The sequence below is a fragment of the Panthera tigris genome, chromosome B4 (assembly GCF_018350195.1).
Source record: "Panthera tigris isolate Pti1 chromosome B4, P.tigris_Pti1_mat1.1, whole genome shotgun sequence".
NCBI lineage: Eukaryota > Metazoa > Chordata > Mammalia > Carnivora > Felidae > Panthera > Panthera tigris.
Genome location: NC_056666.1, coordinates 73,055,642 through 73,080,403, shown reverse-complemented (window position 1 = coordinate 73,080,403; position 24,762 = coordinate 73,055,642). Strand labels below are relative to the sequence as shown.

At 38.1% G+C, this 24,762-nt stretch overlaps 1 long non-coding RNA gene across 4 annotated transcripts in view; it reads right to left on the bottom strand.

Moving 5' to 3' along the window:
- LOC122240337 overlaps nucleotides 1–24,229 on the bottom strand; it is a 72,845-nt gene extending 48,616 nt beyond the window's left edge. For 3 of the 4 annotated variants that reach the window (XR_006219914.1, XR_006219915.1, XR_006219913.1), the window contains exons 1-2: nucleotides 24,083–24,208; nucleotides 21,616–21,739 (exon numbers count right to left, since the gene is read on the bottom strand). This is a non-coding gene — a long non-coding RNA (uncharacterized LOC122240337). Of the gene's footprint in view, nucleotides 1–21,615; nucleotides 21,740–24,082 lie in introns of all 4 variants that reach the window. The other variant, XR_006219916.1, reaches the window with a different exon arrangement.
- Nucleotides 24,230–24,762: the final 533 nt, after the last annotated feature.

Here is a 24,762-nt window from a genome sequence, read left to right as displayed (position 1 = left end):
CACATACACACACACACACACACAAAATCCAGGTCCAATGTTCCCACCTGTGAACTCTTCCAAATATTATAGAAGAAATAACAGTCCTTTAGACAAACTATTCCAAAGAAGAGAAAAAGAATATGCATTCTCAACTCATTTTCTGAGGCCAGGATAACTTTGACACCAAAAACTGTCCAGAATGTTACAATAAAGAAAAAAAACTGCAAATCAATCTCTCTCAGGAACAAAGATGGAAAACTTCTCCATCTCTAAAATACTAGCAAATTGAATAAAAGGAGACTTTTCACTGGAGTTTGTGAATCATTGATCTACAGAGGAATTATTCATTAATAGTAGAACAGCACTATATGGCATTTATTGTTAACATAAGTACTTTTAATGAAAAAAATCATTTCAGAGTCAATAGCCACATTTTCCCAGTAAGCATATCATTTTTTATTTGAAAAACACTCTGATAGGACATGGTTCTGGAAAGTGGAGGTGTGACACAAAGAGAAAAGCTAATTGCTGTGAATAATGAAGAAAAAAGAGAGGGTGTTCCTTTGGCAGCACAGGAAAGAGAACAGGAGGAGACTAGACTAACAAGGAAGGGAGAAGAAGATGGTGAAACCCGAAGAGAGGAAGAGCTCAGGAACCGGGCAAGTAGGACAAAGCAGGAACACGTTCCTGGAAATGGGAATGTCCAGCGGACTTTTGAAAGCAGAGGTGACTGATAGTCTGTGGTGAGTTGTGGGGCTGTGCGACAAGCCCTCACTCTACTATCCTCAAAGCCTCAGATAAAATTCTTCCAACTTGCCTTGTGATGGAGATACTTTGGGGAAATCTAGGACAAGGGGCTGTGTTCTACATTTGGACCCACAGGTAGAAAAAGGAACAGGCACAGGAGGTGAGAAAGAAAGTGAAGGTTTAATAAGCAAGAGCTGCTGGAATCTACATGAATCTGGGGGAGGTGCTAAAGATAGGATCTTTGGTCATTTTAATATTAATATCAAGAACAAGATGACTCTTTGGGATGATGACATTTGGGTTAAATATATATGAGAAAATACCAATATTTATTGAGTTCTTACTATGTACCAGGCAGTTTTTCTGAGCCCTTCACGTGTATTAACCTATTTAATTCCTACAATAACTGTATAACTAACTAAAATCCTTACTTCCACTTTACAGTTGAGGGTTAGGTAACTTGCCCAAGATCACACAACTTTTTACACGCAGCGTTGGCATTTGAACCCAGGGGGTTGATTTAACAGACCCTGTGTTCTTCCCTGCCTCAAAAGTGTTTCCTACCTTACCCAGTACATTGGAGCAAGTAGGCTTAAGCTGCTACATCTACATCGTCTCCTCACACCTCCTGCTGCTCCTATAGTTTGCATTTCAGGTGGTGACAACACTATCTACCCAGCCACCCTGCAGAAAGGGGAATCATCCTTGATCACACACCAATCCTCCATCAATTACCCACATTTTCCAGTACATCCCAAACACTTCTCAGATTTGTCACCACCTCATCATTCCTTGTAACGCTGACTCAGGGTGCCCTTATCATCTTTCAGAAAATGATCACAATAGTTTTCTCTTGGTCCTGCTGCATCCACTTCTTCACCCTCTTGAAACTGATCACTCCCACATGCAGCCTTTTTGATCAATCTCAAATCCAACTTCTACCACATCATGCTGCCTTATCTTCCCCGTGCTCTTCTGTATAGGATAAAATGTTAAGCTAACCTCCTCCTTTTCTTCCTCCAATACTTAATTGGCAATTGTATCATCAGGTTTATGCATTTTAAAGCCATTCCTATTTTCAGCCATCTGGAATTAGGACAAGACAAAGAGGGCTGGCAACTTGAAGCTCTTTTGCAGCCCCTGAATGGCAGGATCATCGTTATGGCACTCAGCCTTCGGCTTCAAAATAGAGAATAAAAGGCAACAGGAATTGAAGAGAGAAGTATTTATTTTTATTTTTTTGAAATCAAGATCCAGCCATGGTGGAACAGACACGGTGCCTTGGGCTCCATATCTAATTACTTACACAGCTGGCACACAACAAACCCAGGCTAATTAGACATACTTAAGTAAAAACATGGCATGTGATAAAAGAAAATTAACAAATTATTTTCTTTTGCAGACACCATGTAATATTCAAGTTAATGTTGATGTTGTGGTGTTTTCATATATTCTGGCCCCTTTGGGGTTAGGATGTCTCTTTGTTCCTGAGCTGGTTCACACATGCCTGTGTAGTCTCAAGTTGTGCTAGATGCACGCTATTGGAGTGAACACTGCATATTTTGGAAATTTGTCATGTCTGAAAGCAGGAGCTTCCTCTTTCTGGTGGACTGAGGCAGGTACTTGCTTGTTTCAGTACACTTCTTCCTTCCCAAAAGGCTTAGCAACTCAAGGAAACTGACAGCTCATTATTTCAGAACTTGGAAGAAGTGTTGGGGTTGGCATGCATGAGCCTGTCTTCCCCATGAAGACTGCCTCCCTGATCTTCAATTCAATGTCATTCAATTATAAAAATATTTATTAATTGACTTCGGTACAAAGGATCAGGCTGGGTACCCCAAGAAGGAAAAGGAGCAGGACACAATTTCTGCTGTAAGAAGTCTTGTTATAGGGGCAGTAAACAAACACCTGTACTGTAAGGTATGGCAAAGGGTGCTGAGAAACACACAAAGTGCTCCGTGGGAGGGACAGGAAAAGAGAGGACAGGCTTAGTGTCTGCAGCACTGCTGTGCACAGTGCTGGGGACAGCACAGCTCTGCCCTTCACTAGCTGAGGAGAGAACTCAACTCAAAGCCTTTTCTTATTATCCCATGACAAAAATTTAGATTGAGGACTAAACATCTTTTATGTGACTGTCCTCAGTGCAGCACCCAAAAGATAGAAGGAACTTAGCAAATGTTGTTCCCTTTTTCTTTGCCAGTATCTTTGAGATAGATTCTCCCCTAAATGGGTATGAGATTTACAGGCAGGGGTTGGGGCATGGAGATAAGCTTTTTAGGCACAGGAAAGATCGTGAGAGGACACAGAGGTGGGGGAAATGAATGTTGTTGAGAAAACGGTGAATGTTCGCCAGTTTTACTCGTGGGAAGTAAAGAGATGGACTTGGAAAGGGAAGTTCGGGCCTTACTGAAGGGGCAGCAATACCTGGAGAGGCAGGGTGGTGCGGTGGTTAGGCCTGGGTTTGGGAGCCACATTTGTTTAGTTCCAGTCCTGGCTCTGCCACACCTATTCACTGTGTGACCTGGGGCAAGCTATCAGCTCTCTGCGCCTCTGTTCCTCCACCTATAAAATGGAGTTAATACGAGTGCTTTTGCCATATTCCTGTTCTGTGGATTAAAAGGGTTAAAATTTGTGAAACAATCAGAAATGTGCCTGGCACATAATAAATACCCAATAAGCACTAACTAGCTCTTATTATTAGCAGGCTGAAATATTCATCATGAAGTGTCATAGCCAGGAGGCATGCTACAAGTGCTAACCAAGCAGAGGAAATTTAATCTGTTTTTATAAGATAAATGGGCCTTTCTGATCTGAGAAACAGCTCTGCCTTTTTACCTGGTTGAGGTGATATAGAGGTTTCTTAACAAATGATAAAGAATAGGTATGAACTGTCCCCTAGGATTTCCTATTCTTTACCTGATACCTGTAGCTCCTCAACTCCATGAGGTTCCCTAATTCCACTCCTGTAGGGAGATAGACAGCTGCCCCTCACCGCTGGAATGTCCTACCAATAGAAAACATGTCCCCTTATTGCTTGCTGGTGACAGAAGCACCATGTTGGATGGAAAGATGACTAAGTGGCCAGTGGCTAGCTTGAGGAATGATCGATCAAGTTTGGAGAAAGTAAAAGCCTCAACTTCACAAAGAAACTAAGGGAACCCTGGGTTCAGAGATTAGAGACCAGCCTGGACAAGCAACAGCTCCTGATCTCTGTGTGGCTGTGCTCCAGAGGCTGAATGGAGGAGCCACCCAGAGAGGGATGTTCTGAAAGCCCTGGGTGGCCCCTGCGCCTCCCTCCCCCAGACCTTATCTTTAGCTGGCAAGCATATTTGTGGGGTAGCATTGTGTCCTTTGGACTAAGAACATGTCTTGCCTCTTGAGTAAGGAACAGGTGGTTGGAATTAATACTTTTGTCTTCAAAAAACCTAGTAAGTGAAAAATTCAATCCACATGGCTTTGAGAAGAGAAATTATATCCAAAAACCAGGACCTGGGGAGCCTGGGTGACTCAGTTGGTTAAGCTTCCAACTCTTGATTTTGGCTCAGGTCATGATCTCAAGATTCATAAGATCAAGTCCCGCGTTGGGCTCTGCACTGCCAACATGGAGCCTGCTTGGGATTATCTCTCTCCCTCTCTCTCTACCCTTCGCTTGCTCCCACTCTCTTGCTCTCTCTTGCTCTCTCTCTCTCTCTCTCTCTCTCTCTCTAAGATAAACTTTAAAACAACAACAGCAACAGAAACCAGGACCTAATCCCTCAATCCCTCAACAAAAGGAAGAAATTAGAAGGGGAATCACTCATTTGCACCAGGGTGTGTGTGTGTGTGTGTGTGTGTGTGTGTGTGTGTGTGTGTGTGTGTGTTTACACTATAACCATAATGAAGTAGATGAGAGTGAATTCCAAAAGTTCAAAATAGGCATAAGGTACAAGACTTAGTGAAGAAATGTGTAATCCAAGGAAGTTTGGAGACCCCTGCCTTCCTAATGTTACAAGCTTAAAAGTGGACTTATTAGTGAGGGGAACAAACACTTTTAGACTCTGATGCTGAGCCACCTGAACTTGAGTGTTTGCTGATAAGGGGAGTACTGAGAAATGCTAGCTATCCAGGACCTGGAGACCTTGAGGGTCCATAGGAATTCGCAGCTCCCTCCTGCTGTGGAAAAGACACCACTAGTCCAGAGACCACTATGTCCTTTTCAAGCTGGGTTCAGGTGCATCCCTATCCACTGGGAAACAGGGGCCTTCAGTCCCAGCCAATTCATCGTTAACAATCCACAAAGAATTCCTAGGTCATTCCACAAGACCCTTCCCTGGAGCCCGCACACTGGAGAACAAGTTTTTATCAGGAAGGGAGAGTCTAAGCTGTGCTCTGATTCCAACAGCAATGGAAAGGGAGATTGAGGAGGAGAATCCATCAGCTGTCGCAGCATCATTCAGACACTCATATAAGCTGCACCCACTTTGCTCTGGATATTCGAGATGGCAAAGAGTCCGAAAGCCATATCCTCACATCCTCAGAAAACAGTTAAATATACTTTGCAACGTTTGGCCAAGAGGGACTAAGCTCAAGTTTAATGGTCACACACAAGAAAAAGTGGATTTAGTTAGTATAATTCCTGATAATAATGAGTAAATTTTACCTCAACATAAAAGCAAATGAAAACATAATGAGAGCTGCCCAGCAGTAGATCGAAGTATTGGCCTTCAGAAGAGTGAGTTCCCTATCACTGGAGGTATTAAAGCCCAGACTGGGGGCCATCTGTCAGCTATTGTGTAGATGTGATTTCTGTAATGGGAGATGGCTGAAGTAAACAAAGAAGGTTTATCCTTGACCAACTCTCACCAAGGCTGTTTTTGCTCTTTCAATGACCCAAGCTCTTCCATTGCTTTAATCTTGCTTCATAGAACCCTAGAATTAGAGTTTTGCTTTGGTTTTTCAAGTTCTAAAAAGGACCTTAGAGACCATATGGATCAAGCTTGGCTCATTTTACTGATGAAGAGCTTGAGGTGCAACTGCTAGTTATCATCTTACACGGTCAGTAAGTGGTAAAACAGGGACATGAACCCATGACCTGAAGTCCTATGGTGGTTTCCCATCTGGCCTCCTTCCATCCATTATCTTCCTAATACTATTAATCCTACACATATGCCAGATTGATATTTCTAAAAGATAGCTCTGATTATGTCATTACTGTATTAAACTACTTCAAAAGCTCCTGTGTTCTTTAACACTATACTTACAATTATTTATAATGGCATTTAAGACTCAACTTTCTTGGTTTTATTTCCAATTCCAATCCCTCAACCCAGTTCTTCATATACATCAAGATGTTAAATGTGTATTGATGCTATAAACATTGGGGTACAAGTGCCCCTATGCATCAGCACTCCTGTATCCCTTGGACTGGAAAGTGTTATGCTAAGTGAAGTAAGTCAGGCAGAGAAAGACAGATACCATATGTTTTCACTCTTATGTGGATCCTGAGAAACTTAACAGAAGTCCAGGGGGGAGGGGAAGGAAAGAAAAAAAAAAAAAGGTTAGAGAGGGAGAGAGCCAAAGCATAAGAGACTCTTAAAAACTGAGAACAAACTGAGGGTAGATGGGGGGTGGGAGGGAGGGGGGGTGGGTGATGGATATTGAGGAGGTCACCTTTTGGGATGAGCACTGGGTGTTGTATGGAAACCAATTTGACAATAAATTTCATATATTGAAAAAAATAAAATAAAATAAATAAAATAAAATAAAATAAAATAAAATAAAATAAAATAAAATAAAATAAAATAAAATAAAATAAAATACAAGTTTCCTACCCTCATTAAACACAGCTTCTGAGATGGCTGATTGACAAAGACTAAGTAACTTTTAGAGGTATTGTTTACCTCTGGGACTTTATAGCCATTTCTAAGTTAGAGGTAGTAGATAATAACAGGGTTCAGAACACACTACCCCCAAATATGGCACTCTGGCATAGTGAATATTTTAAGCTGAAGGAGTCTGAGTAAAAGGCAGAAGCAGGGAGGTCTCTCTAACCGCCCCCCTAACCCTTCTCCGCTGAAGTAGGTCATAAGATCTTCATGTGAGAGGTGCCCTCCCTATACCCAAAGGAAAGGAGTATCCTTATGTCCAAGACAGGGACACTAAGAAGAATCCAAACAGACCTTGCTAAGCTTTCCCCAGTTTGCTACCCTCAGCTCATACTCTTGGGCTTATCATATCTTTCCATTCTTCATCAAACCTAGCATTAAAAAAAAATGTGTATTGAATGCAATTGGCTTTGGAGAAAACAGTTTTACTTCTCAGACTATTTCTTGCCATATTTCTCCTTTGTAGGGTTTACTGATCATCTGGTTGTTGAGAAGCATGTGACAGACCTCAGATTTTTTTTTTAACATGCTGGTTTTCAGGAAAATTAGCACAAGATACCATGGAGCGAGTTTTGACCATTATCGCACTGAGGAAGCTTCACATGAAAGTCTGTAAAATGTGGCAGGGGAAAAAAATCTAGTCACAGCCCATTTCCAAGAATTTCTTAATAATTCATCTTTATTTCACCATAATAATAAATCAGAGCTTTTAAAATGTGCCTTCCAAATACCAGTTTCTCAGAATTCATTCTGCAGTTATGTGACAGTATGTGCCTTCACAAGATCAACACCAGCATCTTTAGTATTTTAAGAGAAAAGATCAAGCCTCCTGAATGCATTTAAAAGCCAAGTAGAAAAGACTCCTGCAAAAACATTTAAGACATCTGTCATTCTGGACTTTAATACAAGTGACACAGTAAAATGTACTGAATCACGAATTAATCTGAATTCATGACCATGATAACTTTGACTCTCAAGCACTTTTACAAGCCAGCATTTCCATTAATGATTGACAATCTCTACACTCTCCAACTTCCATGTCAAATAAGCCAGGATCCTACTCCTTTGAGGATGAAAAACAGAATGACTTGTGATAGAACTATTATTTGCCAAAGCGTGTAAGTTAGCTTTCTTTGCTGCTTAATGACTTACTACCCAAACTTAGCTTAAAAACATCTACTAGATTTTCAGAGGATGATAAATCAAATAAACAAAAAGATAATCAAATAAACAAAAAGATCAGCAGACTACTGATCTTATAAAGGACTTGGAGGATACATGAATTTCAAAGTTTGGTTGATTTTCAGAGTTATAAGTGAGTTGACATCACTTGTTGAATCATGGTTACTTTGACAAGACTTCTGTTGATTAGCTGGCCCACTCAGAGGTGTGCCTATTTGAGTGAATTCACTCCTGACTGATTTTTCCAAAGGAATAAGAGGCTCCTACTGAATGGTTGGGCTTACAAAAGTATGTTTAATGAGAAAGTTGTAGTTGATCTATTAAATGGATTCAAAATTGGTATGGTAGATATCTGTTTCCATGGTTACAGAAAAATTGCTCTCTTTATAAGAGTATGTGAAGTAGGAAACCTCAAAAATAACTTCCAATGACCTCTGCCTCCTGTTATCATGCCCTTGTGTAATTCCCTCGCCTAGAATGTGGGCTGGATTTAGTAACTCACTTCTAACAAATAGAGTGTTGCAGAAGTCATACAATGTCAATTCTAAGATTAGGTTATAAAAAACACTATGGCTTCTGCCTTATGGGTCTTCTTTCACTTGCTTTCACTTGATGTCTCACCTTGGCGGGGACTGAGCTGCCATGTTGTGAGCAGCTCTGTTGAGAGGCCCATGTGACAAGAAACTGATAGCTCCTATGAACAGCCAGTGAGGACCTGAGGTTTGCCAAAAGACAAGTGAGTGAGCTTAGAAGTGGATTCTTCCCTAGCGGAGTTTTGAGATGACTGCACTCTCAGCCCAACACCTAGACCTCAGTATCAAGTCAGAGGCACCCAGATAAGCTGTGCCCGGCTCCTGACCTACAGAAACTGTGGTAAAACAGAGGTTTGTTGTGTTAAGCTGTTAAACTTGGGGATGGTTTATTATATAGCAGAAGTCATATGGCATGTGAACTTTTTAAAATCTTTACTATTTAGTTATCATCTGTGAGTCAGCTGGGCAGTTCTTTTGAACTGGGCAAGTTCATTTTATCATCACTGGACTTTCTCATGCATCTGGGATAAGCTGGTGTATTTGATGGTGACTGAATCATCTTAGAGGGCTTTACTTGCATCTGATGGTTGGCAGGCCATTGTGTAGGCCTCTCTACTTCTTTTCCATGTTTTAGCAGGTTAGCTCTCAGGGTTCTAAACCCAGCAAGAAGGCAAGCCCTCGTATGCAAGTATTTTTCAAGTCTGTGTTTGCATTAGGTTTGCTAATATTCCATTGGCCAAAGCAAGTCACATGACTAACCCATATTCAAAGGGTGAGGACAGAGACTAGCCCTTTAAAGGGAAAATCTGCAATGTCACATTACAAGAATGTGGCTGCAGTGAAGTGAAGGATTTGTGGTCACTTTAATAAAAAAAATGACAAAAATAACAGCAAATGGCATTTCCTCTTTTTTCTTCTATTTTACAAAGAGGTGAACATCCCAAGCATTACTAAGTATTTATAAGTAAGCTGGAAAGATTTCACAAAGTTAAAAAGAATTATAAAGAAAGTTAAAGAATTATAGGGCTGCTCTAAAAAGGAAGATTAGATGAGCAAAACTATGTCATTTGGATAAGAAACAATAAATGGAGTTCCTATAAGTGTCTAAACATACAGTGTTCACAAAAATAAGAAAGCATATACATACATGATCCTGAAGTCACAAAAGTAAATCTCGCCGAAACATCAAGAAACCCATCTTCCAAAGGGATTTGCTCCTGTTATTACAAAACAGCTCTCTTCCATTAATGAACTTTGGGAACTGCATTGCAATCACCCTCATTTTAGGAACACATGGCAAGTTTTCTGGATTCACATATAAGGTGATGTGTTGCCTCCACATTTGGAGCCTAAGACTATAGAAAGGATTCCAGTATATATCACCCTTTAGATATTTATTTGATCTATTGATATCTTCAGGTTCTCCCCGCAGTTGATCATATAATTTAGCAATACTGGAATTGCACAAGAAGCTCTACCCAGGGATCCAGATGCATAGGCCCATTCTAAATTATAATGAGTCATATCTATTTTTCAAGTTGCTACTGAGGCTCTCACATTTTTAGAGACTTATCTGTTTTCGTGTTCTAGATTTCTGTCCAATCAGCAGGCAGCTCACACTAGTTCTTAACAAACCATATCAACCATATCTTATTTGTCCACGCCAGCTTCTATCCTAACACAATGGCTTTTTCACATGTATTGTACTCATCATTGCAGAGAAAATTGATTCCAAACCCTTCAAAGTCCAACAACTGATCTTGAAATTCACTATAAGAAAAAAGAACAAAATATACAATCATGGATCCCTTGCTTCTACCTCATAAAGGCACTTCTCTACTTTCATGTTTGTTGTACTAAAAAGTTGTCCAAAATTAAGAATGTTATATGGTTTACAACAAGGCTGAATTGCTAATGTAGTTTTATATAAGTGGTTATTGTAATGCCAATTACAATATTGGGTGACCAATTCCTTTTCAGAAAAATAGCTAAGTTCAATTCTAGTTCTGTGGGGACAACAATCAGATTAAACAGCTTATGAGAAAATATAGCATATTATAAACATTAATGATGATACTTTATAATTTTTAAGTTAGTATTTATTTTGTCTGTGGATATACAGTGTCTTAAAGGTAGAGGAGGAAGAGGTGCATGGAATATTACCTAGAAATTTTAGGGGTTTTTAAATGTTCTCTTTTTATATCTGTATTATAGTAGAATCACTCTTAAAGGATTGCCCATATTAGAAGATCAAGACTATAAAAAAGCAGGGGCTCCTGGGTGTCTGACTCTAGATCTCAGCTCAGGTCATGATCTCATGGTTCATGAGATGGAGCCCTGCATTGGGCTCTGTGCTGACAGTGGGAACCTGCTTGGGATTCTCTCTCTCCCTCTCTCTCTAACCCTCCCCCCACTCACATGTGCACATGCACTCTCACTCTCTATAAATACACATTAAAAAAATATTTGTTAAGAATACAAAAAAGCAGATTTACATAAAGTCTTCCATAGACTAAATGGAGTTGAATTGCATATCATAGTAGTTATATTTTCTACATAATATATATTTTATGTAATTATGGTGTATATTTTCATGTGCTTTTTAATGCTAAAAGGGTCAAAGAAACTGGTAGAGGCTTATGTGATCAGAATTTTCTGGTGGTTTCTTGTTCATCAATTCAGCATATTTGAAGTACCTTATCAAAGCCTTTAAATACCTTATCAAAGCCATAAAGCTAATATTATTATAGCAAATTAGAACTACAAAGGATTTGCTCATTTTTTTCTTCACAATAGCTATCCAATGTTTTATCAAAAAGCCAATTTTATAGAAGAAAGCTCTGATTCTCAGAGGGTTATTGCCAACCATCACCCAGCCAGTGCCTGGAATAATTAGAACCACACTCCAGTCTTCTGGCTCCAAACATATTCTTTCCACTTTGTCACATATCTGTATCACATCTTTACCCCCTCCCCAATCTTCCATAAGCATTCTATTTCCCAGATACAAATTCTATAAATGCAGCACATGAGAAACACAATCTCTGTGAGAGATTCTGTCCCTCAGCAATTACAGAGCCCAGTGTGCCTTCACAATTTAATTACTTGTTAATTAATTATACCAGTTGACATTTTGAGCGTAGGGGAAATCACAGATACTTATGAAATGCATCATATTAATTAAACCCACACCCAAACAATAGTCAGGAAATTCCCTTGGTATGAGAGAAAGAAAGTATGCATACTTCTTTGTCTTAAATTCGTTATAAACATGTGCATACCTCTGTGGTTTATAGTCTCTTGAATATTCTTGGGGCGCCTGGGTGGCTTGGTCGGTTGAGTGTCTGACTTCGGCTCAGGTCATGATCTCACAGTCCGTGAGTTCGAGCCCCGCGTCAGGCTCTGTGCTGACAGCTCAGAGCCTGGAGCCTGCTTCCGATTCTGTGTCTCCCTCTCTCTGTGACCCTCCCCCGTTCATGCTCTGTCTCTCTCTGTCTCAAAAATAAATAAAAACGTTTAAAAAAAATTTATAGTCTCTTGAATATTCTTAGTAAAATTTCATGTTGTAAAGACTCTTATAATAATATGAAGGTATCTTTGCATTTGTGTAGTGTCTTACAGTTTGTAAAGCACTTTCAAGTGCATTATTTAATCTTCCCACCAAGCTGTGAGGCAAGCAGATGGCAATTGTCCCCATTTTATACACATAAAACTGAAATTCAGAGAGGTTAAGATTCCCTTGAGTTAGAAACTCATAGGTACAGGAGGCAGCTCACCTCAGAATATTAGAGCTTGAAGTGCCTTCCTTAGATATTATGTAAGGCAGTATTTCCCAGTATATGTCCTGTGCTACATTGATCTTGTGAGATGCTCTATAAAAACTGGTTGAGTGCTCCAGTAAATTTAAGAAACACAGCATATTATATTCCCTACTTGAGAATCACAATATATGTTGGCATTAAAAGGCTCTGAAAAGTATTGCAGTATATTTTTTAAGGTTAATTTTGTTCAACTCGGTGTTTCGCAAATTGACTTAATTAAAGAACCCGGTTGGAAAATGTTCACCTAGGGTAACCCTGCATTACAGAAATAAAATAGCTGATATTAAAAAATATAAAATTCTTATTTAAGATCACACTATTAATTACATTAGAGTTAGAGGGAAAACTCAAATCTCCAAATTCAGATTCAATGTTCTTCCTAATGTCCGACATAACTTTTCTATACTTGAACGCTTAGTTTTCTATTCTAGGAAAAATAATTTGAGTGGTTTTTATACTCAAAATTAGATACATGTTTTGAATAAAAAATATTGTAAAAAAAAAACAAAAGGAGAGAGAGACCACCCTTGGTTTTTAATTCACCTTTGTGCTATCAAAATAATCTTGTTAATGATACTAGCTGTCATTCTTGTGTGCCAGGATTTTGAATAATTTTTAAAACTTTTAACAGACTTGCAAGTTAAATATTTTTACAGATGAAGACACTGAGACTCAGGAAATAAAATAACTTGAGGAAGATTATTCACTTATTAAAAGTAGGAGCCGTGATTTAAAGTCCAGTCTATTGGACTTCAAACTTCTTCAAAAATAACATCCTCCCAATAACATCCATTGGAAGAGATCCTTGCAGCCTGACCACTCTCTTTCTTATACAATGACAACTGCAATGAATATTACAGAGTAGGCAAATTACACAGGCAGAAGCAAAACAATAAAACCTAGACATAGATTAAGCAGACTGGGAACAAGCAGTGTCTGAGAAAGAGAAAAGTAGGTAGTTGTAATTGCAGTAGATATGCTGCATTCCCTTTTTAATGCCTCCAATTCTGCACTAAATATTTTTAAATGTAAGACCAAAATCCAGAAGCACCCACTGGCCATTAATGGGGATTGTCAGAGGATTAGAATTTCAGATCTAATGGGGCCTTCAAGGTCTTGGACACTTAATCAGGACTTGAACTCCATCTACAACATCCCAACAGCCTCCACTTGACCACCTCAGTGATTGGAGGACATTTTACCTCCTCTAGAGGGAGACCATTGTATTGGGCAACTCCAAATGAAGGAAGTTCTCTGACTGAATACCCATTTAGAGAAGTGTGCATTTCTGTCTTGTTTAAAGTACATCCCTAGAGTCTAGCAAGAGAGAATTCATCGCTAAGTATTTTTTTTTTGAATGACTGAATGGTACTGACATGAAATATTCCTTCTGGTAATGTTTGTCTTGTTATTCTAACTCTGTTCTCTATGCAAAAGGGAAATGATTCTCCCAGAAGCTATACAGCTGGGCAAGATTCCTAGGAAATAAAACAAAAATCTAGGTACCGCTTTAAAAAAATTACATGTAATCCAAATGCCATAAATTCACCCTGTTAAAGTGTAAAATTCAATAGTTTTGAGTATATTCATAAAGCTGTGAAACCACCACCACTATCTAATTTCAGAACATATTTATCACTTCCCCCAAACCTCATACTTATTACCAGTTATTCTTCATTCCCTCTTCCCCCTCAAACCCTGGCAACCACTTTCTGCCCTATGATTTTGCCTATTTTGGACATTCCATATAAATGGAATCATATAATATGTGGCCTTTTGTGTCTGACTTCTTTACTTAGCATATTTTTACAGCCCATCCACATTTTGGCATGTATCAAGAATTCATTCCATTTATTGTAAATAATTCATCACATGGAAATGCCACATTTTGTTTATCCATTCATTAGTTAACGTGCATTAAGTTTGTCTCTACTTTTTGGCTATTAGGAAAAATGCCAATATGTACATTCATATACAAGTTTTGTGTGGATATATGTTTTCAATTTTCTTGGGAAGATAACTAGGATTGGAATTGCAAAGATATATGGTAACTTGATGTTTAAGATATATGGTAACTTGACGTTTAAGACATAAGGTAACTCAATGTTTAACATTTCAAAGAACTGTCCAACTATTTAACAAAGCAGCTGAATCATTTTATGATTCCATCAGTAATGTACGAGGGTTCCAATTACTCCAAATCTTCATCAACACTTGTTGCTTTCCATTTTATTGTTTGGGTTTTTTTTTTCCAAAAAATATTATAACCATTCTAATGTGTATAATGTAGTATCTCATAGGATTTAGATATGCATTTCTCTAATGACTAATGATGTTGAACATCTTTTCATGTGCTTGTTAACAAACTGTATATCTTCTTTGGGGAAATGTCTATTCAAATCTTTTGCTTACTTTTTAAAATTGGGTTGTCTTTTGGGGCACCTAGGTGGCTCAGTCGGTTGAGCGTCCGACTTTGGCCCAGGTCATGATCTCGCGGTCCATGGGTTCAAGCCCCGCATCGGGCTCTGTGCTGACAGCTCGGAGCCCGGAGCCTGTTTCAGATTCTGTGTCTCCCTCTCTCTCTGACCCTCCCCTGTTCATGTTCTGTCTCTCTCTGTCTCAAAAATAAATAAACAGTAAAAAATTTTTTTTTAAATAAAATAAAATTGGGTTGTCTTTTTATTAAATTGAAAGAGTTCTTTATACATTTTAGATGTAAGTCCTATCAGATATATAATTTGCAATTCTATGACTAGTTTGTTTTTACTTTCTTAATGATATTCTTTGAAACACATATGTTTTTTAATTTTGATGAAGTCCAGTTTATCAATTTTTCTCTCATTGCTCCTGCTTTGGATATCAGATGTAGGAAACCACGGCCTAATCAAAGGCATGAAAATTTACTTTTATGTTTTCTTCTAAAAGTTTTATAATTTTATGTCATTAAATTAGGTATGTGACTCATTTTGAGTTAATTTTTATATATGGTATGAGGTAGGGTTCCAACTTCATTCTTTTGCATGTGCCTATTCAATTGTCCCATAACCATTTGTTAAAATACCACCCCTTCCCCACTGAATTGTCTTGATGTCCTTGTCAAAAATTAATTAACCATAAATGTAAGTGTTTATTTATAGAATCTCAATTCCATTCCACTGATCTATATGTCTAACCTTATACAAATACCACACTATCTTGATTATTGTGGCTTTGTAATAATTTTGAAATTGAGAGCTTTCAAAACTTTGTTCTTTTTCAAAGTTGTTTTGACTATTCTTGGTCCCTTTCCATATGAATTTTACAACTTGTCAATTTCTACAGAACAGAACAAAAAGACGGCTGGAATTTGATAGAAATTACATTGAATTCGGACGCTTGGGTGGTTCGGTTGGTTAAGTGTCTGACTTCGGCTCAGGTCATGATTTCCCAGTTTGTGGGTTCAAGCCCTACATTGGGCTCTGTGCTGACAGCTCAGAGCCTGGAGCCTGCTTCAAATTCTGTGTCTCCCTCTCTCTTTCTGCCCTCCCATGCTTTCTCTCTCTCTTTCTCTCTCTCAAAAATAAACAAACATTTAAAAAATTTTTTAAAAAGAAATTACATTGAATCTGTAGATGAGTTTGGAAGTATTATTATCTTAACAATATTAAGCATTTTGATCCATAAAGATGGTATGTCTTTCCATTTATTTAGGTCTTCTTTAATTTATTTCAACACAATTTTGTAGTTTTCAGTATTTAAGCCTTGCACTTCTTGTGTTAAATTTTAAATATTTTATTCTTTTTGATACTATTGCAAATGGAATTGTTTTCTTAATTTTATTTTCAGATTGCTCATTGTCACTGTATAGAAATACAACTTATTTTTGTACATTGATCTTGTATTCTGCAATCTTACTTAACTTGTTTATTATCTTTAATAGTTTTCTTGTGGATTTATAAGCATTTTACATATACAAGAAAATATCATCTGTGAAAAGAAATAGTTTTATTTCTTCCTTTCTAATCTGGAACCCTTTATTTCTTTTTCTTGAATAATTGCGCTTGGTAGAATATTCAGTACAATGTTGAATAGAAGGAATGAAAGCAGACATCTTTGTTTTGTTCCTATATTAGGGGGAAGGCTTTTAATCTTTCACCTTTAAGTATGTTAGCTGTGTTTTTTTTGTACATGCCCTTTATCATGTTAAGAAAGTTCCTTTCTCATGACATTCAAGACTGCCAACCAACACATGAAAAGATGCTGATCATCAGGGAAATGCAAATCAAAACTACAGTGAGATATCACCTCACACTTCTCAGGATGGCTAAAATCATCAACACAAGAAAAAAACAGGTGCTGGTGAGGATGTGGTAAAAGGGGAACACTTTTGCACTGTTGGTAGGAATGCAAACTATTGCAGCCACTGTGAAAAACAGTATGGAGTTTCCTCAAAAAGCTAAAAATGGAACTATCTTACAATCCAGCAATTACACTACTAGGTATTTACCCAAAGGATATAAAAACACTAATTCAAAGGGGTACATATTTATAGCAGCATTATCTACAACAGCCAAATTATAAAAAGGGACCAAATGTCCATCAACTGATGAATGGCTACACACACACACACACACACACACACACACACACACACACACAAAATGGAATATTACTCAGCCATAAAAAATGAAATCTTGCCATTTGTAACAACATGGATGGAGGTAAAGAGTATTATGCTAAGTGAAATAAGTCAGAGAAAGACAAATACCATATGATTTCACTCATATGTGGAATTTAAGAAACAAAACAAATAAGCAAAGGGGGGAAAAAGAAAGAGAGAAGCAAACCAAGAAAAAGACTCTTAATTACAAAGAACAAACTGATGATTACCAGAATGGAGGTGGGGAGGATGGGTTTAATAGGTGATGGGGAATAAAGAGTGAACTTGTGATTAGCACTGGGTGCTGTACGGAAGTCCTGAATTATTATATTGTATACCTGAAACTAATATTACACTGTGTATTAACTAACTGGGATTTAAATAAAAACTTTAAAAAAAGAAACAAAGAAAGTTCCTTTCTAGTTCTAGTCTGTTGACTATATCATGAATGAGTACTGGATTGTGTTGAATGCTTTTTCTGCACTTGTTGAGATGATCATGTGTTTTCTGTCCTGTTTTCTATTAATTCAGTATATTACATTGATCAATTTTCATACGTTGAACCACTCCTCCATTCCTGGGATCAATTTCACTTGGCCATGGTGTATAATCCATTTTATACATTGTTATGTTTGATGTGCTAGTATTTTCAATATTTCAAAAGAAACATTGGTCTATTGTTTTCTTTTCTTAGGTTTTGGTACAAGAATAATAGAAGCATCATAGAATGAGTTGAGAAGTTTTCCCTCCTTGCCAAGTTTTTGGAAGAGTTCGTGGAAGTTTGCTGTTAACTGTCTTTAAACATTTGGTAGAATTCACTAGTGAAGTCAGTTGAGCCCAAGTGTTTCTTTGTAGGAAGGTTTTTGCGTATTAATTCAATCTTTTTAATTAATAAAGGTTTATTCAGATTTTCTATTTCTCTTGAATCAGTTTGTATCTAAGAATCTGTTGATTTCATCTGTTAACTAATTTATAGGCATGTAATTATTCCCTTATAATAATTTTTATTTCCATTGGTTGGAATGTTCCTGTTTTGATAGTGAGGAGGGACAGAGAGAGAGGGAGAATCCCAAGCAGGCTCTTCACTGTCAGCACAGTGCCCAACACAAGGCTCGAACTCACGAAACTGTGAGATCATGACCTGAGCTGAAACCAAGAGTCAGACGCTTAACCGACTGAGCCACCCAGGCACCCCTTGATACTGATTTATAGAGTCTTACTTCTTTTTATGTAGGCAAGTCTAGACAAAGATTTGTCCATTTGGTTCATCTTTTCAAAGAAGCAATTTTTAGTTTTGTTGATTTTGTTCCCTTTCTCTATTGTTCTTCTGTTTCATTTATTTTTGCTCTAAACTTTAGTTTTTCCTTCTGTTCATTGTGGGTTTAGTTTACTCTTCTCTTTTTAGTTTCTTAAATTTGCAGGTTAAGGTATTTTTTCTTCTTCTTTTTCTTTTATAATATGGCATCTACAGTTATACTTTCCCTCTTCTCACTGCTTTAGCTATACCCTATAAGTTTTAGCACATTGTTTTCATTTTCATTCATCTCAAAGTATGTTCTAAGTTTTCTTGTAATATCTTCTCTAACTCATTAGCTGTTTGGTAGTGTATTGTCTAATTTACACATTACTTGTGAATTTCCTAGTTATTTTTGTTATTAATTTCTAATTTCATTGCACTGCGGTCAGAAACCATACTCAGTATGATTTTAACTTATTTGAATTTATTCAGACTTATTTCCCTTCAGTGAACATAATTGTACTGAATATCATAATGTCTTACATTAAACTTCCCAGCAGTGTAGATATTTAATGTTTGTTGAACTAAATTAATAAAATGTTCCCAAATATCAGGTCTAACATAGTATCTTATATAAATATGGCAACCAAAAAATATTTTGAAAGATATGAAGATCTGTAGTATATACCCATGTTACCCAAACTTAATTCAAAATTAGACTCTTCTGGGGAGTATTTTTAAACTCGTGACCATGCTAGTTAGACAATATTAATGGGGTCTACTCTATGTGACTCCACCCTCAGACCTGCCGAATCAGAGCTTACCTCTACAATGCTACCAACAAATCAAGCAACTGCCCATTTCCAGTCAGAACACTACATATTCTGTTTCATAAATATTGTCCTTAAAAAATATCTAGAGTTATTTCTAAATTGCACCAAATGATTTGTTAAGTACATACAACTAATAGAATGTGATTCAAATTTGTCACTGATGCAGACTGGAAGTAGAATATTCTGGGCTAAAGCATAACATCATAACATTTAAAGAAATATTTATATAGACCTTAAGAAACTTTTAAACAAATACATAAAATTGTTTCTTCACAACTGAAATATAAATATGTCATCACTGCCTTTACCATACTACTAAAAGAAATAATGAAGGGAATACACTGAAGGAAAGTAAATTCTGTTTAGGAAATACTTGTTACATGAAGTAAATAGAGCCCAAATTCTCTAGGCAAAACCTAAGTCTCCCCATTGTCTCCCCTGCCATACCTTTGAAATGCCCTCAAGCTCCCAACATTTTAAAGTTTAAATATTATCTCCTAGACCATCTCTTAAACAACATATTGTCAGGACATTTCTCCTGCTTCTCTATTTAGAAAACAAGGACCACTTTATTCAGATAACCTATTTTCCACCTTGAGAGAAAATACTGATTCTGCTTTCTTTCAGTTTTAACCTATATTTCAGAAAAGGCTTAAAAATATGTAAATAAAATAAAGGAAATGAAAACAGAATATAAAAGAAAACCATTTAGAGTCACTAGAAACAATTTTGTTTCCTTCACTCCTAGCTCTAAGATGTGGAATAAATATGAAATTATTCCAGAAAAAGAAATATGATGGTAGGCTTATCAATATCGTGGAAAAGCCATCCTCAAGATTTTTCTGTCCTTGACTCAGATTCATATATGAGACACTTTCATGGGCATAGACACTGGTGTAATTGCTTCTGAGTTGGGTCTGAACAGTATGTATAATTCTCCTCCATCACTTGCAGGCATCACTACTGATAATACCACATTTATGTGTCCAACATCCAGTCGAGAATTGCTTCAAAAGAAAGGAAAGGCTGCTAGGATTTAGTGCAAGTCTAATATGTGTCAGGCTCTTCCACATGTTACCCTAATTAAATTTAAACTTCTAAAACTTACAATCACCATGAACCATAAAAAAGCTAAATTAGTTTTTATGCTACATTAAGCCCAGGATAATGTAACATATTTATCCACAATAAGAAGAGTAGATGAGTGAAACACAAGCTTTACTTAACAGCTGAGTTCTGAGTTCCACCAAGGGACTCCTTTCTGGTACCACCCTTAAATCTTTGTTATGTTTTGTTGCTTTTGCTTTTTTATTTTGAAATACCTTAGGATTCACAAAAAATTTCACAGAACTATTACAAAGAACTTCTTTGATATTCATCACCAAATTTTGCTATTTAGGTGTGACCATTTGTCTCAACTGTTTTATCACTCTCTCTCTCTCTTTGCCCCTAAATATTCAGAGTATATTATCTAAGAACACGAGGAAATTTAACATAATGCCATACTATTTTCTAATCGTCAGTCCTTACTCATATTTCTCTGATTGTCCCAATCATTTCCTCTGTAGCATTTTTTTCTTTGTCCGGGATCTACTTCAGGACCCACTCTGCACTTAATTTACATACCTCCTTCGTCTCTTTTCATTTGGAATGAATTCTTAGCCTATCTTTGACTTTCATGACATTCACATTTTTAGTTGGTTTTATTTTTTGAAGAGACAAAGAAGATGAAAATGTTTAGTTCTCCTCAATAACTTTTCAACATTGATGATCCAACTTCTTTATTAAGTGCTTTATATTCCTAAGACCTCTTATCTACAGTAGAAAACAATACCAAGAAAAACAAATGCTTAAAAACTGGTTCCATTTATCAATTTTTTTAAAAATCAGTGGTTTTAAGAATCAGCTTTACAAAATGTTCTGACTAAATTCATTGGTATTTTCTTTGTTGCCTGGAAACTAAACACATTGATCTGGTTTTCACTGTTTTATAATGCAGAAGAGAGATGTAAAAATAAAAATATTACATGAATTCAAAGTATCCACTTTCAAGGTCATTTGTTAGTTAGTACTGATTGGAAAGACAATTCATAGGACTAAGAACAAGAAAGGGGTACCTGGGTGGCTCAGTCGGTCAAGCACCTGACTTTGGCTCAGGTTATGATCTCACTGCTCATGAGTTCGAGCCCCGCGTCAGGCTCTGTGCTGAAAGCTCAGAGCCTGGAGCCTGCTTCCAGTTCTGTGTCTCTCTCTCTCTCTCTGCCCTTCTCCCACTCATGCTCTGTCTCTTTCTCTCAAAAATAAATAAATGTTTAAAAAAATTCTTTTTTAGAAGAACAAGAAAAAGAACAATCCTGCCTTATAAAATATTTTAAAGAAGCCAAAAGAAGGTCAAAACATTGAGCTAGCTTCATGGTCTAATAGTAGGAGCTCAATATAAGTATTTATTGGATAAATGAAAGAATAATGAAAACTTCTCAGAGAGAGTGACAAGGCTAAGTGCTTTTATTTATTTAAAAAAAATTTTTTTTTAACGTTTATTTATTTTTGAGACAGAGAGAGACAGAGCATGAACGGGGGAGGGGCAGAGAGAGAGGGAGACACAGAATCGGAAGCAGGCTCCAGGCTCTGAGCCATCAGCCCAGAGCCTGACATGGGGCTCGAACTCATGGACCGCGATTTCGTGACCTGAGCTGAAGTCGGACGCTCAACCGACTGAGCCACCCAGGCGCCCCAAGGCTAAGTGCTTTTAAATAAGATAAACAGAAATCTTGTACCTGTAGCAGAACGGTCAGTGTTCTTGTTCTGAAAGTCATGTGCAGCTTTGGGGAACAATTTCCATACACACTGGTGACTTCCTCCTCAAGATTCTGTGTCTCACTGGGTAAGAGTCTTCTGTGCCTGCATGCAGGGCAGTCAGAAAAGCAGGGAAGTCAACACCCCTAGGAGCAAGCCCAAGACAATGGGGCAGCTAGTGGATAAATATGCCAGCTCCCTTGCTTTTAATGGGATAATTGCAAGGTGCCTTCTACAGTCTCTCAGGGTCATCAGTGGGATCAGCCTCAGTCACCTCGTGAGTGATAACCTGCTCATTATCTGTACTTTTTACTGGCTTTCCTCCTGTCCCTCTCTCACTCCCTCATTCACTTGTCAAGCTGGGGATCATCCTTCAAATAAACCAGTGCCACCAAATCCTTGTCTCAAAGCCTGCTTGAGAATCCAAATTAAATCAATTGGTGCCAAAAGTGGTCTGAGGCAGCAGGGGGTAAGATGAGGTTTAAGAACTGAATCACGTGTCTACCCAGCTGGTCAAGAATATCCCATTCATGTATATATTAGGGTTCTCCAGAGAAATAGAACCAATAGGTTATATATAAGAGGAGATGTATTTTGGAAATTGGCTCTCATATTTATGGAGGCTAGAAGTCCCCCAATCTACCCCTCTGCAAGCTGGAGAGCCAGGAAAGCCAGTGTTATAATTTGTACCAGTCAGAGGGCTTGACAACCAGGGGAATAGATGGTATAACTCTCTGTCCAAGACTGAAGGCCTAGAAGGTAGCAGAAGGCCCAGTATTAGTCCCAGATCCATTGGCCAGAAAACCAGGAGTTCTAAATGTTGAAAGGCAGGAGAAGATAGATATCCTAGCTCAAGAAAAGAGAGAGAATTCACCCCTCCTCCACCTTTCTGTTCTATTCCAGCTCTCAGTGGATTGGATGATGCCCACCCACACTGGTGAGGGCAGATCTTTACTCAATTCAATTACTAGTCTCTTCCAGAAACCTTCACAGACACTCTCCAAAGCAATGTTTTACCAGCTATCTGGGTGTCCCTTAGCCCAGTCACGTTGATTACTAACTAACCATCACAACAGGGTATGTGAGGCTCATACAAACCTTGGCACAAGATGATGGCTCAGTAGCTAAAAATTTTACTGATGGCGACTTGGGGATAAAGCCTTCACCAGTTCAATGATTTACACATTTGAATCATTTAAAAAGTATGTAGAAAGCAATGCATATAAGACAATGGGACTGGCTGGTTACACCAGGGTACATTGATCCCCTACAGAAGAATAAGGGTAATTATATATATATATATATATATATATATATATATATATATAATTTTCCTGCAGTAGGAAAGCAAACACAGCCTGGGATAAAACTCGGGATCTGAGAGTTAATGTTGCAGAGCTTCAAAAAAGATTGTTCGGTCAAGACAGGTCTGTTATACCAAGATTAGGGCCCTGGTTGAGAAAATCTTGGACCCGAAACACAGGATAAGACATTTGGCTGAATATCCCTGAAGATACAAAAAAGAGCTACAATGGCTCTTTAAAGTCTCCTTAACCCTCAAAGTCTACAGCGGTGGCCTGCCTTTCCCTGTTAAAAGCTGGAAGCATTTCCAAGCAGGAAGATACTATAGGATTCTCTCCCACACAAGGGAACAGATTCCCCCATCAGAAGCTACCTCTACTTTTTTCTGTGGCTTTGGCCAATAAACAGGGTTAAATCCCAACATAGCCCATCTGGGGACATGATGGGCTTGATAAAGAAGAAGACAGCTTACCCACCCCAAAGCTGCAAGAATTAGCTAGCATCCACCAGCAGGAGCCAGGGGAGTAACCACCAGATTAGTTTCTAATGGTCTTAATCTAGGAGGTCAGAAATATAAACTGACTTGACTTAATGGCGCTGCCTTGGGATATAAGATTTACCTCCCTGTCAAGGACACTAGGAGAGAGAGAAGACTCACTACCAGGATGACTCCAAGAATTCAGGAGAAAGCAATGAGGTAGAATCCTTGCAAGATAATTCTTGTCTTCAAAATTCAAACCTCACCTCTCCTCAACTATCCTACACCAATAGTTAGTATCAAGTTTATTATGACCTAAGTGAGAATGTACAGCCCCTGCTGTGGGAGGAAATGGGCCTGGATGACATGTATCAAATAAAGCAAGATACCATACATTGGAAGAGACCTTGAGGGTGTTGGATTGAGGGACTGGAGTATAGGTGGGATAGGGGAGAACTGACTGATTGTAGGGGCCCTCTCCCATGACTCAGGATCTAAATCTTGGCAAGGACACCCAGTGCCAGTCCTCATCACACTGTTTGAATTTCTTACCAGTAAAATGAGGCAAAGATGCCAGAACTTCCTTGGCAGAGCTTGAGAAAGCTGCCAGAAGAATCAGAGAGTGGACATGTTAGAATGGATTTATGTTAGAAGACCGGAGAACTTACTAGCTTCAAATATTTCCTGAGAGAGCTTAAAGGGCACTTCCTTCACCAAAATAATGTATAGACCGTACCAGGGAAGAAAGCATCACCATCACTGAGAGGCTCAGAACTTCTGTAGACCAGGGCTATAGCTGCTGTACTGGGTTCCCCCATAGCAACAGGATGAGAAGATTCTGGAATATCAGAGTTCTAGTGAAAGAACACAACCATCAGGGCCAAGGAAGACACAATTTCCATAATGGCAAAAAACACCAGAATGTCAACTTAGGCCTTGATGTACAGAGTTCTATGGCGATGACTTAAAAAAGCATGAAGTGAGACAGATGGGCAGCCATTGAGAGTATTGCTTGGCTTATGTAATCAAAAGAGATCAAAACTGGGTGAGAAGAAAGCTTATGCAACCTTCAGTAATGGAAAATCATGAACCCTCATCCAGTTTGCAGACCTGAGTCAGTGCTCAGGTCCAGAGCGCTTTGTCCCTTTGACGAACAACTCTGCAATGCCACCATTTAAATATATACAATAATTATACCCCAATATCTCCCCAAAGAGCCCTCTGGAGGGTAACACCCAGATCTTTCAATAGCTATTATCTATAGAAACTGAGCTGATACTAATAAGGGGCAAAATGCCATCATGGTCTTCCTGTTAGAGAGAGGCATATGGAGGTCAGTTGACAAGGG